We start from the raw sequence: 14281 nt of genomic DNA, 5'->3' as shown, positions 1-14281 counted from the left end.
ATGCTATGCAATTTCTCTGAGTCAGGGTGAACTTTAACAGTTTGGCCCTAAAACAAGGCAAAGATTTGGGCCAGCTTCTTCCACTGCAGGGGGTGGCTCACCTTTACTCATTTGCAACATATGAGTTTATTAATACATCCAAATACAACCAGTGACCTTCTGTGACAGATGGTGAATCATGTCTTACTTCCAGTGCATAAATTAACATTTTAAAAGGCTTTTTAAAACACTGTTGACTTTAGCAAGTGAAACATAATAAGAAGGATTTGCTGAAGTCTGATGCTGTAAGTTTGGATACATTGAAAATTCATTATCTGAGTAAAAATCTAGAATTATTGTGCCATTAACAAGGACACTGCAAGCTGCCATTTTTTTTAGAATGATGTATAGTTTATGCTGTTGAAACTGCCATCACAGAGAAGTCACAATGATTTGCCTTGAAGATGATTTATGAAACATGACTCTAGAGAAAATAATTCCTCTCACATAGCTTGTTGAAAGTCAGTTCTCTTAGCATTTGCTTTCATCAGGAAGGGTATCTCCTACTCCTCAAAATTTTAATCTGGAACCTCCTAAACCTTATTTTAATCTGGAACCTACCCCTTTGATTTAATAATAGAGTAAATATTCCCATTGTTAGTTATGCTGTCTTTTAGTCCTTCTTTTTTTTTTTTCCATATCATGTTTAAGGAACATTATCAAGACATGGTAACAAACACAATGCCCTAGATAAGATGTCGACAACTGAGGGGAGCTTAAGTTACATATCTAAGCATGAGTGTGAATTAGAGGATCCAGTAAACAAATGTAAATGCAAATGTAAATGTAAATGCCTTGCAGCATTTTCTCTCCCCCTGACAAAAAGTTGCATTTGCACAATAAGAACAATACACACTGACTGAGCCCATAGCAGACATTCAAACCACAGGGCACAAGTTATATAGAGCTACTATAGTTTTATTATGTTTTTTCTCCATTCATATCACATGTGGGATAATGCTCATCATTGTAATCTCTCATACTGGAACAGCAGCCTGCTAAATTTGAACGCCAGCGAGAACAGAGAACAACTGCACATTCTTGCCCTTCCCTCACTTCTTTTCCAGCTGCAGGTGGGAGGATCTTTCTCTTGGATATGGAGAAGTTGCTTGATGAGATTTGGATTCTTTTTCTTCAACTGAAGTACTCCTTTGTCTGAGACACTGAGATACTTTCATGAACTGGTGATATGTGAAGTCTGGAAGAAGCACAGAGAACGTTAAGTATTGTGGTATTTAAATAAAGCAACTCAGGAAAAAAATGTAGTTGAATGGATGCAAAGCTATTCAGCCCTTCTCTTTGTCCTATGTCCAAAATAAGAAAATTAAAATTCTAGCAGTGATCTTGGAAATATCATTACATTGCACAGCAAGAAATCCTAGCAGAACCAGAGTACCTTGCACATTGTATATAAGATGTGGAGCACCCAAGAAATCCTCCTAAATTCCTGAATTCCTTTTCCTCCGTAGAAGTACACTCATGCCAAGGTGTCAGGATGCTAAAGAGGAAAGGACGAGATCTGACCTAAGGCAGTTTTGTGCTGTTAAAAGTAAACAAGAAGTAATGACAGAATATGTACAGACTTTCATGGATTACAGTGTAATTACACTAAGCAGATCTAAACGTAATTAACTGGTAAACTGCTGTGCTGTTTGGAAGACAGAGAAGGCATATATTTATCTCATAATCACACAGGTACCACATGAAAATTAATTGCCATGTAATTATATGATCAGCATTTGTCATGTTCAAACAGTATTTGTGCCCCTTTAATTTGAAGTGCCACTTCATTTTAAAATATTAAATTACTAAACCTCCTGTGACTGTGATCTAAATCTAGAGAAGTAATCACTGTGTGTGGTAAAGCAAGTAAGAAAAAAAGGCACTGAATGCTGAATGACCCAGTTCACTTTCTACATGCAGAAGGAAAAAAATTAATTCTGGCTGATGGAACTTCACAGTGTCCCTCTTTTGGATTATTTTTTCATGTGCTCTTTAGAGTATTTCTGTTTTGACAGACCTAGAGGTTTAATCTAGCCTAGCTCAAGACAGCAATTAAGTGTATGCTCAAACCCAGCTAATCTGCTTGAAGACAGGGGCTTTAGAACATACTGTAAGGTCAGGGTAGGACTCAGTGCTGTGTTGCACAGAAGTAAGTCATGGCTCTGAGCTTATGTTTTTTCAGAGGTAATACAGTGATTTTCAGCATTATTAGCAAAATTTAATATGCTGCTCTAAAAAGGCAGTTCAGGTTTTGACTGACCCCAGGTTACTCCTGCCAGAGCAGCACCAGAAACAGAAGAAAGGGGACAGAGGTAGATGAGGAGTCAAGGAAGAAATCCTGGGGAGACTGGCTTACTGTTTCAGTTGAGACAAGAGGGATGGCAATGACAAAGCACAGGGTTTAAAGCTTTGATGGGGATCGGAGCACCATAAACAACGGCCTTCACCCCTCAGCCTCTCCTCGATGGCAGCAGCAAAGAAAGCTGACTTTTTCAGGGCTCTGGAGTACCTATAGTGAGCAGTGAGCCATATCCAGCTCACTCTCAGCAGTGTTGCAAACTTGGGTCTGCTCTGTTTGCTTTAAGTGAGAGATATTTTTGTTTCACATTGGAACAGTACAGTTGCTTTGTCCATGAGGTCCTGGGCGGTGGCCTGTTACCCTGTCTTAGCATTGGAAAGCAGAGGTTGCTTTTGGGATTGAGAGGGAAAATTAGGCTCTGTTGTTTTCAGGTGTCGCTGTAATCTAATTGCTGTGGGAATGTGTTATAAGAATATCTGCCCTATAGCAATTTCTCAGACCATCAGCTATCACTCATATTTTCAAGCTGATAATAAATAATCTTTTATCTATGCTTTGGGTGATAAGACAGAAAGACTTTGCTTACCTTGAAAAAACACTTGGAAGTTAGTATGATAGCAACACAGAGCAAATAATGGACTTGGATCAAATAAAAATTAATGAATTAAAGTGGAAAAGTCTGCAACAATATTATCTCTGAAACTTTATCTGGCTTCCTCCTGCTTGCTGTTTTCATACTTAGTTACAAGTGGAAGTTCCATCAGTGCTTGGCATTTATGAACACTTCTATAGTGCTCTACACAGGTGAAATTTGGATGACCAATGCAAGGCAGCAGAGAATGAGGAGGGTGCCTTTCCACAATCCTGAAGCACAAATGCAAAGGTTCATCACTGACTGATTGTTCCTTCAAGGGAAGGTCGTTGCTGATCTCCCCTCAAAATCTACATCATCCAGAGCTACTGGAGGGCAAATGTAAGTTGTACAGAAAATCCAAACCAGGATCTGTGTGATATGGTTGGCTACTCCCAAGCTCTCTTGATCTTTGGGAGCTGAAATTCCAGGTTTTGGTCTGAAATCTGCTGCTTTCAATAACTTCAAAATCAAAGGCTAGAGTGGACTGTCCTTTTTCAGAGCCAGTTAGAAGTAATATCATCCCTGAAGCTCCATCAGGGCATAGTTCACTTAACATTTTGATTTTTTAACTTATATTTTTCTTTATTGTCGCTTTTTCTTGGACACATCTTTTGACCATTTTTTTCTAGTTTGGTTGTAGATTATAGAAATGTGAATGGTATTAGTCATCATCCTTTGAGGATCTTATGAAGACGTCTATTCAAACACATGGATAGGTCATAATTTTTGTGCTGACAGCATGAAAGGAGGTACAGTGCTGGGCAAGAAAGAGAAACTTCGTATGGATATTCATAGTTTCATATTTTTTAAAAAAGAAAGGATGAAAGACAACCCACAAACCACCCAGAAATTCTGAGTATATAAATGCAGAATGTCTTTTACCCTCTACTTTTTAAACTCAGAGTCTTGCAATCTCCGCATTCAGTGCTCTCCTGTCAAATGAGATTAATTTTTCATGCTGGCAACTAACAAGCATGGAAGATCAAATCCTTATATAAAATCAATAACTTTACTTGAGTTAGACCAAAATGAATTGATTTTGCTTACTGATTGTGGTCCCAAACTCCCTTAGCTCTCATTGGGGGATTTGTTTAAATAACGCTTGTTGTGTATCCTCTCCTTTGCCTTTTCACCATTTAAATTAATCTCTGCTCTGAAATTCTGAGTTAAGAAGCCACTAATTTCTTCTGCCTTTCTACATTGGATGAAAGAATGCTGTGTTTAAAAAACCAAAATGCTGCTCATTAATCATCAATAAACTGAGAAAATGGTTTCCAATTAGCTCTAACCATGAACAATGAATGGGATAGAAAGAATTACTTAAAATGACATTGTGGCTTTTAAATATAAACACTTGTTTACACAAAAAATACTCTGGGATTTATCAGAATGATGGTTTCTTTAGGTGTTCTTACAGCTGGGAAATTATTTGTTTGCTTTGTTCTATTTCTCAGAAGCTGATCAAGGGGATAGAAGCTGTCCACACCTTTGTTTTCTGAGTGTAGTTTTAGAGGACCATATAAAATATTCAGTTAGGGTGGTCATAGTTGTCCTCTAGTTGTACTGATAGAAATCCAAAGAGATTGCCAGTGAGGGATTATGGTAGATTTACAGCAGAACTGAGTGTATGATGGTGCATCTGTATTTGTATGTCTAGGGAAAAGCGTTTATCACATGGTGTACAGTATGAACCAGAATCTTCACATACTAATAATAAACTAACAGATATGGAGCTACTTTTAAGTCTTTTGATGTTTTAAGTCTTTTTGCTGTTTATCATAGCTAAGTTCAGTTGCTTGTCTTTGAGTATATAAAAATGAATAATTTTGAATCATCTATCCCATTTTCAAAATATCAGTTCAAAATGTGTCATGGTTTAATGCAGCCAACAACCAAGTCCTACACAGCTGCTCTCTCTCACTTCTCTAACAGTGGGATGGGGGCAGAATCAGAAGAGTAAAAGCAAGAGAACTTGGGGGATGAGATAAAGACAGTTTAACATGTAAAGTAAAAGCTGCACGTTCAAGCAAATCAAAACAGGGCATTCATTCATCACTTTGCATGGGCAGGCAGCTGTTCAGCCATCCCCAGGAAAGCAAGACTCCATCACTTCTAACAGCTACTTGGGAAGACAAATGCCATCACTCTGGAGGTCACACCCTTCGTCCTTTTTCCATTTCAGCTTTATATGTGGAGTATGACACCCTATAGTACCCTATGCTACCTGCTATGAAGAAAATTGACTCCGCTCCAGACAAAATGAGCACAAAATGAAATTTTATTAACCATACAGGTTGGGATAAGACAAAAATGAAGGGAGGCATATATTTTGGTATTCTTGATCGATGAAGTCCATACTGGTGAAAGTGAAACTTTCTGATATGATCTGTTATTCATACATTAAATGTATGATATGTTATTCATACATTAAATTGATGTGGGATGCTGAAAACCCTTGCTGGAACCCAGACTTACAAAAAGTGAACAGCAGGAAGTGGTTTGTTTTTTCAGGATCTTATATGGGCTTTGTTTGCACACAACACTTGTTCCCTTGAAGTTCTTCTGCCCAAATTACTAACACTTGGTAGGGCACCTAAATAAACTGACAGGATTTCCACATGAAGCTGTACTTAAAGGGCGGTTACTATTACTCTTTATCTCTTAAATCAGAACATTTAGTCCCATAATTCTTAATTTTAAGGCTATCATTATGATTGAAAAACTCTGGTTACTGTCTTTTGAAATTCAAAATGAGAATTATAGTCCCAATTTTGCTTGGTTTCTATTTTCTCATCTAGACTTTCTGAGCATAGGATAGGAACTGCAGGTCATAAAAATACCATCTGCTGAGACAGAGACACAGGCTACATAATTTCTGAGAAGGTGGTACAGCTGCCAGTACTTCCACTGTGTAATGTGTTGCAATTAAGGATATGTGGTTGAAAATGCTATATAGCCTTCTGGCATTTTTTCCACAGAAAGGATAAGAGACAGTTTTCACATACAATTACAGAAAGTTTTTCACTTAAAAATGTTTTGAAGACTTCTCTTTCTGGAGCTGAAAGAAATCAGAATTCGTATACATTCATGATATGTTCCTGACACTGATTTTTTCAAAGCCCGTTCTGATGCTTAAAACTTTAAACAAAAACACAGCAACAAAATTAAATCAGACAGGAAGACAATTTTAATACTAGGGAAATATGTATATATGCAATGACACTCAGGATAATATTGCTACCAAAGACTGTGCTCTAATTTGTAACAGCAGCTTTGCATAGTTATTAACCTAATAATCATGTTAAGGACTGTATCTGCAGAGCACTTTGACTCTCAAAGCTTTGTCCTTGTGGGACATATGGCTCCGCAGAAAGGAAATGTAAGACAGTTTTTTGGCACAATAGAAGGAGTCAGTGTGAAACTGAAACTTTCATTTCCAAATCACTTCATAAACAAAACCAGACACTGTAAATATCACTACCCCCATTTCAATAGATGAGGAGAATATAATTTACTTTCACACTGCCGTGAGTCATTCTAAGCAATTTCAGGACTGCTCAGTTTCCATTTCTTCACTCTTGACAAAAATAACACAGTGATGAACAGACTACTATTACAGCCTCTTGTCCATAATTATTTCAAGCTACAGTCTATTTACATTGGACAATGTGTGTGTATACAAAAAGCCTGTGAAGGTAGGACAGCACATGTATTATGTGGTATTCATGCACGTGTGAAGCTGAGGGATAATTAATTAGATATATAAATTATTTTTCCTTTGTTGGAAGCTTAAAATTTCATATTCACAGTGTTAGTTATTTAATCTGGATGGTTAGTGTGATGGTTGTGCAAACTGGTAATTTTAACTTCATGTATATTTGTTTAATTGTCATTAAAAATAATTAATGATATGAGGCATATAGGATTTTAAATCAGGTGCCAATAACATGATAACTGCCATAATAAAAATGCATAGATGATATCACAGCAGAAAAACTGACCCATGCAAAAGAGGTTAATAGTTTGTTTTATTATTTATTGACACATATACACAGGTTCTTTAACCTCATTGTCTTTCCAGAACATGGTCAATGTATCTTGCACTTCAATAGAGCTGGAAAACAAAAACAAGAAATATACTGTTGCAATCATTCTGTATTGTAATTATTTCAGGTTTTCTGATAATGATTTGTGCTTGCACAATTTGTCAAATAGTGAGTATTAGTAAATATAACATTAGATGAAATTATTGAGCTAGCCAAACATGTAAGAGCCAAATTAAAAAGTTTGATATAATACAACATCTGTTACTGTTTTGTTTTTGGTTTGGGGTTTATTTGTTTGTTTGTGGGTGCTGTTGTTGTTTTGTTTGGGGTTTTTTCATATCAGTGAAAATTACAGTAACACAAAGCTGCTCTTGAAAAATCTGTGACTTTACTTGGTTTCTTTGAGGCCACTTATATGCCTTTATTCATTAGTTAATTTCCAAAAGTTAAGTTGGGTTGAAAGTGGGGTTATTCTGTTTTATCTGGATTTATTAAGTATGGTGGCCAGTCAGCCTGTAGTACAAGGCAAAAAGAGCTCTCTGGTAAGAGAGTCCCCAGTACCAGAGACTTATGTCAGATCACGGTGAGAAAAGAAGCCTCTCCCAGGATGCTTTGTTCTGTTCTGTTAATCTAGCCCAGTTCTGCTTCCCCGGTTGGCTGTTGGCCGCCCAGCCCCCTTGCTACCTCATATGTTTCATATCCTAGAAAGTTCTCCATTCCAGGTTCCCCTCATTGGCCTTTGCCCCTCAACTCTCCCCCAGAGCTTCCCCATTAGTCCCCATCCCCTAGTCCCGCCTGTGTACTGCCCCCATGCCCTCAGATCATTGGTCTCTGGTGCTCCCTTTGCTCCTGTACTTAAACCTGTACTCTCCATTGTTCTCTGTCTTTGGCCCTGGAATCCTTCATGGTGTGGAAGCAATAAACGGCAGCTCTATGCAAAGACTCTTCCTGCCTCTTCACCATCAACCCATATTACTGAAGCTATCCATGTGTTTGTGCAGGCACGTGGGGTGTGTGTGGCTGCCCTGCCAAGCAGCTTATGAGATGCTCTTGGAAGATCACAGCACCTCGCTCTCCGGCACAGAAGCCGCAGAGAGCTCGGGTTAGTGATAATTAAGATCAAACTCCGTTTTTTTTCTTTTTTTGAGAATTTGGGCCTGTTTGGGAAGAATGTTTACTGCAATAACAAGATGACTTGTGTATTTTGGGTGGAAAGAGAAATGCATAAAAAAGCTTGTCATACTTGCTGACCATAGTTAGGTATTTTTCTAGGTAAGTAGAAAATAAGCAAGAGAGGCTGAAGGTGATTTCATTCAGCACAGTTAGAATTCATGACAGGTTCACTTTAAAACACCAGATCTCCGTTGGCAGTTCTGGCTTCATTCTGGGCCTCAATTTCCTTTTTACAAAGGCACAATTCCTGTCATGGTTTGCTGAGGAAAGTTTGAACAACATGACTGCTTGACACGGCCACAAATGTTGGGATTTTTATTCTTTGAAAGGGTTTTTCTTACATCTAGATCAGAACAAAGTGCGTAAGGAGACTGCATGTTAGCATGATGAGGTCTAAAGGTTTTAGCAACATTAGTGTTTGAATCTCACATGAGTAATCAGGCTAAAAGTCAATCACTCAGGTCACACCGAGTTAAAATATACCAGACAAAGAAATGAAAGCTTCAAAGATTTTTAGGAATTCTAAGAAGACTTGTGGTTGCCACTTGTACAGCTGTCTTCACATTCAAGCTATACGAACTAAGAATTCAAAAAGAAACTGCAATAAGACCAAAAAAAAAAAAAAAAGAAGAAGAAGAAGAAAAAAAAAAGAAAATTACCAAAAGCAGTACTTACACTCTTAGACATATAATAACCTTGCATGTTTCATCAATGAAGTTTTTGAAGTTTTAACCAAAGTAATCTTGCATGTGTGTTAGACAGAGTAAACAAAAGAGTCAAGAAATGTGATTCACTGGAAGCAATGAAGAACTCTCTGAATATTTAAATCTAAATATTATAGTAAATTTGTTTTTTCCTGCCAGTAAATACAGTTGCTTTCAAGTAGAAGGCTTTAAAGGTAAAGATATATGATAAAATTCCACTAAAATCTTGAACCATATCACAAATACAAGCTATATATGTGCTGCATATAAAATATTCCATTAGTATTATATATATAATTAATATTATACATAAAATATTCCATTAATACTGCAGCAGAGGTCTTGCAAGACAGGTTTTCATCTCTGTAGAGATTTCACTAGAACCATAATTAATGTGTAGCCAGTTTTAAGAGAGTCTGCAGTAGCCCTTCACTCTTTCAGTCTGGACATATCATAGCAAAATAGAAATACATGATAAGAATAGAGGGTTTACATGTTAACCTGCAGTAGAGCACAGAAGCTGACATGGCTGTCAAGATCATGTGACAATCTCTCTACCCGATCCACTGGCCTAAGTCAATGGGGTCCAGATCTGCAAGGTCTGTGCAGACCCTAAATAAATCTGCCATATTTCAAAAATGATTCTGCCTCCTGAGATTCCTCCCGCAATACCACTGCAAGAATGTTCCTCTAGGTATGCAATATGGATAAATGCAGATGTGGGCATCAGCCTGGTAATGTAGAGACAGCCATTGTACTCAGATAGAATAAATACTAAGTAGACAGTGATTTTGTGGAGAAACTTGTCTGCAGTACAAGTTCTGCATTTGCATGTGTGAGACTCCGTATGACAGCTATAGCCCTAAGCTTGAGCTCCAAGTAGGATATTTAAATATCAGTAAGAGCCTGCAGCCTGACATCCTGACTAACAGTGTCAGACCATAAATATTTATAAACATATATTTTTGGAGGGATGTTTTCGTACTTTTACAGAAACTTGTTTCACCTGTACTGTAAGTCAACAATGTACTTGCCAGCTTTAAACTGAAAGCACCATGCTTGGAGTAATACAGTAAGCCTTGCTCAGAGCAAAGTGCTGCCTAATGAAGCCGTGGCAGTTCTGGATAAGACCTTGCTTGCATTCTGCCGGCTCCAAGTACAAGCAGAACAAGCTCAGGCCTGCCTGCAAAAAATGGCAGATCCTGAAATGAAATAGATTACAAGCTCTTCACTGCAAACTTAAATAATGGATAACTCCCCAGTTCTGAGAGCAAGCTTGAGACCAAGCTGTATTTCGAGTAGCCTTAAGCTAGTATTTTCACTTAATTGTGGAGTGCTTGTATGTAGGTCCAGTGCTGCATCCTAGAGCTTGAGTACAGCGTAGGTATACTTGAGGGTGCTTGTCATGGTTTGCTCTCAGCTGCCAGCTCAGCCCCATGCAGCTGCTCTCACACTCCCCCTGGTGAAACGGGGGAGAGAATTGGAAGGGTAAAAGTGAGAAAACTCATGAGCTGAGATAAAGAAAGTTTAACAGGTAAAGCAGAAGCTATGCACAATAGCAAAGCAAAACAAAGAATTAATTCAACATTTTCCATCGACAGGCAGGTGTTCAGCCATCCCTGGGGAAGCAGGGCTCCATCAAGTGTAACAGTGACTTGGAAAGACAAACACCATCATTCCAAAAGTCCCCCACTGCTTCCTTTTTCCCCCAGATTTATAAGTTGAGCATGACACCGTATGGTAACAGATATGCCTGTGGTCAGCTGTCCCAGCTGTGTCCACTCCCAACTCCTTGTGCACCTTCAGCCTGCTCACTGGCAGGGTGGGGTGAGAAGCAGAAAATGCCTTGACTCTGTGCAAGCACTGCTCAGCAGTAATGAAAGCATCTGTGTGTTATCAACGCTGTTTCCAGCACAAATTCAAAATACAGGCCCATACCAGCTGCTATGAAGAAAATTAACTCCATTCCAGTCAAAACCAGCTTACCACAGTGGTGAAGAGACTTGGGTTTAACAAGCATAATTTTTCAAATATTTTCAAGTTTTTTAGATATCCCGATTTTATTTTAGTGTGGAAAGTCTTTTGGGGTAGTAATATGGCATCAATATATATCTGTCTTTGTGTGCATGTTCAAGGTATGTATTTGTTCTTATTCTTCGATGCTCCAGGAGAAAAATAGTGAATGCATTAGAACAACAGAGGGGAAGTCAAACGCAGACACTGGAGGCAGAATGCATAATATTTTTAAGAGTGTAAGGTGAAGGTAAAACTAACTTCCTGATCTAAATTCCAGTAGTCCATAATTTGTTTTTCAGTGTTGATACTCGCATCATTCATCAAATATTCTCTTCCTACAGGCAGAAATCATGTGGGAAGAACTTCTGAAATCCTTGTGCTTTAGCCAAGAAAACTGTGAGAGAAATCAGTTATTCCTGAGTGCATTCAGACCAGCAAACCATGCTTGTTATCTGCTGTTTTCCCCAAGTTCCACAGGATATTAGCCTGCTGAATGCAGATTCAGGCACAATTAGATCCTGCTGTGCAGAGAAGTGTGGCAGAGGGGGTTTGACTCTCTGCTGCCCAAGGCCTCACCTCCTCATCTCCCTTGCTCCACCCCACATCAGTGCAGGGCAGTGCATGGCAGGGGAAGGCAGAGTGTGGTGCCGATCTGGTTGTTTTATTCTAAAGCAATGCATTTCCCAAGGATTGAACTCTCATTCCCTGAGTCTGAAGGTTCAGACTTCTGTGCTCCTGGGGCAATACAACTACACATTGCTGGCTATGCAGGGCTCACAATAAATTGACAGTCTTACCCTTAAAAAAGCTGGGTTTTTTCAAGGTGAGAAAAGTACTGCTGGAGAAAAGAGGGACACATTTCAAAGTCCTGTAAATAGCTTAGCTCAGTTAAACTTCGTAGAATTTGACTGCTAACAGCAGTTCAGGATTTTGATAATATTTTGGCAGAAAGACCCTTGAGGTTCAGCTGTAGTGAGTTCATTGTTACTGTTATTTTCTCTCCAGGTTTCGCAGCAGGGAGAAATGAAATGACTGTGAAATCTTGTTAGCTATCTGAAGACCATCTGTATTTTCTTAATGAATGCTGCACTCCTCTTGGAACCATGAAATATGCAATATTGCATGTTGACTATAAAACAAATTGTGCGGAATTGAAACTTTGCATACACACTGAACCTTCCTTTATTTAACAGATTCTCCTGCGAAATCTACCAACGTGATATTAATCATTTAGCAGCTGCTGCAAGAAGGAGCTCTTAGAAGCTTTGACTTAATGTCTTGCACTGGAGTAATTACTAGGCTATAGGCACTTGATTCTATGTAGTAAGGAATTCTGAATTTTGGCTTATTACTTTTTATGATGACTATGTCCTTTAATGTAAACCTTTCATTGGTTGTAAGCAGCCTGTCTATACTGCAGCTATAAAACACAAGGATGGGGGAGGAAGAATTATACATGCAGCCTACCAGAAATCCTTTGAAATCCTTTGAGGAAACCTTCAAATAGTACCAAATGTTAATACAGAATAGCAGTAAAATATTCAGCTGAGTTTCACAAAAGAAGACGGATATTTCATAAGTGTCCCAGAAGACCTATGAAATGTCAAAGCTTATAAGCCATTAAGTATTAGGCTGATTTGATTCTGAATTCACAATTGGTATGCTTTAATTTTTGTGTTATCATTAACACAATTAAGCAACACATTGAGGTTTCACAGAACCTTTTAAAAACCAAAATGGCATGAAATGTGGTTGGGGGATAAGAGACAGGCTGTGCCAGAGAATCTCCTCTGGTGTCACCAAAATAGTTCACACTTCATTATATGAATACTGTGGGATCTGGGACAGGTTCACAGCTCCTCAGAGCAGATGCACATCCAAGCCACAACCTCACTCCCTGTTGGCAAAGGAGACGGGCATGAACCACCTTTATACAGTTGCCTGACCCTGGTTTCCTTTAAAAGAAAGTTTGTACTACTGAGGTGAATATCCATGGTGCATTTTCCCACATTCTCCAGTCTGGACAATGAGGGATCAGGGCAGAGAAAATGCCACAAACATACCTGCACTATGAGCTAGATGGCCAGGGAAACAAAGAACTTTTTAATAAGTCTAATTAAATTCTTTGCTGTGGGTACTTGCTTGACCTTATCCACTCATTACTTGAAGAAATGGGATAGAATAATTTGACTTTATAATCTATAAATTGCTGGGTTTTTAAGAAACCACCATCTATAAATTGTGTATGGGAATGAAAAACTTAGGTAATATAAGTATTCTAACAAAAACTGTCAGGGACCATTAACTTCAGGCATTGTTACTGCTCTGTGAACATTGCAATTAGGCATCTGCTTAACTTTGAAACATTAAATAGTCCCAGATTAAATGAACTAACTGCTTGCATATTCAACACAGAGCATAAAATGTTTGCAAAACCACCACCACAGTGGAGATTGTAGACAGCTGTTTTTGACTATTGCTTTTTCTTATATAATTTAATGAAACTTTTCCTATTCATTTGTATTCCTGCACATGGATCAGAGTCTTGGAGGAAATACCACATTTGCATCTACACAAGTGGAAGGTATGGAGATTAGGACATCCTACAATACCCCTGTGTAACAGGACATTTAATTCCTCAAGAGACCTTACTTTTTGAGCTTGGAGAAGCTGAGGTCCAGGTGAGGAAGCTCCACAGGGCTGTTCCTGTATTAAAGCATCACAAAGAATGAAAAAGAAAATGAGCCCTGCTTAACTATTTGACACTAATGGTCAACAAAGAGTAAAAAAAAAAAAAACTGTGGCAAGAACTTCTTTGCTTGCCTGGCAGTTCCGTCTCCTTTTCCTTCTTCCCACTGTTTAGTCTTGAAATTCTCCTTCGTAGAAGTCTCTCACAGCAAAGGAGTGTATGAAAATAACACAGAAACCCCTGCCACATAGGAAAAAGCCTACAACATTTCAGAAAAGAACACAGCGGCATTTTTAAGGACAAAGGAATCAGCTTTTGCCAGGGAATGAAGACATTACTTGTTGGGAGGCGTGGGCAAGAGGAATCTGAGAACATTTTTTGGCTATCAGAAAGGTTATGTGAGAATATGCACTTTAGGGATAGGATACTGTCTCATCTCAGTGCCCATTGTGTCCAGGCACAAGGACTGACAGCATGCCTGGACCCCAAACCTGGAAGCTTGGAGGTCCATTCTCAGCCTGGCTCTAATTCAGAGCAGGGCCTGCCCAGTGCCTCTCCTGCTGCTGCTCGTACAATCCACAGTGACTGCAGAAGAGGACGTGCCTCAGCACAGTGTTGGTAGGTGTGCTCGTCTCCATGGTGACTTCACCTGAAAAGAAAACTGCTGCATTAGACAGA

General features: G+C 38.8%; 1 long non-coding RNA gene across 1 annotated transcript; it reads right to left on the bottom strand.

Moving 5' to 3' along the window:
- Positions 1 to 1129: 1129 nt before the first annotated feature.
- On the bottom strand, positions 1130 to 13956 carry LOC116442273. Its single transcript, XR_004239469.1, has 2 exons — positions 13567 to 13956; positions 1130 to 1237 (listed from the first exon to the last, which is right to left on the bottom strand). It is a non-coding gene; the product is annotated as an uncharacterized LOC116442273 (long non-coding RNA).
- Between the last annotated feature and the right edge of the window lie 325 nt (positions 13957 to 14281).

Source organism: Corvus moneduloides, chromosome 3 (genome assembly GCF_009650955.1).
Source record: "Corvus moneduloides isolate bCorMon1 chromosome 3, bCorMon1.pri, whole genome shotgun sequence".
NCBI classification, from domain to species: domain Eukaryota; kingdom Metazoa; phylum Chordata; class Aves; order Passeriformes; family Corvidae; genus Corvus; species Corvus moneduloides.
This window is presented reverse-complemented; position numbering and strand designations above follow the sequence as displayed.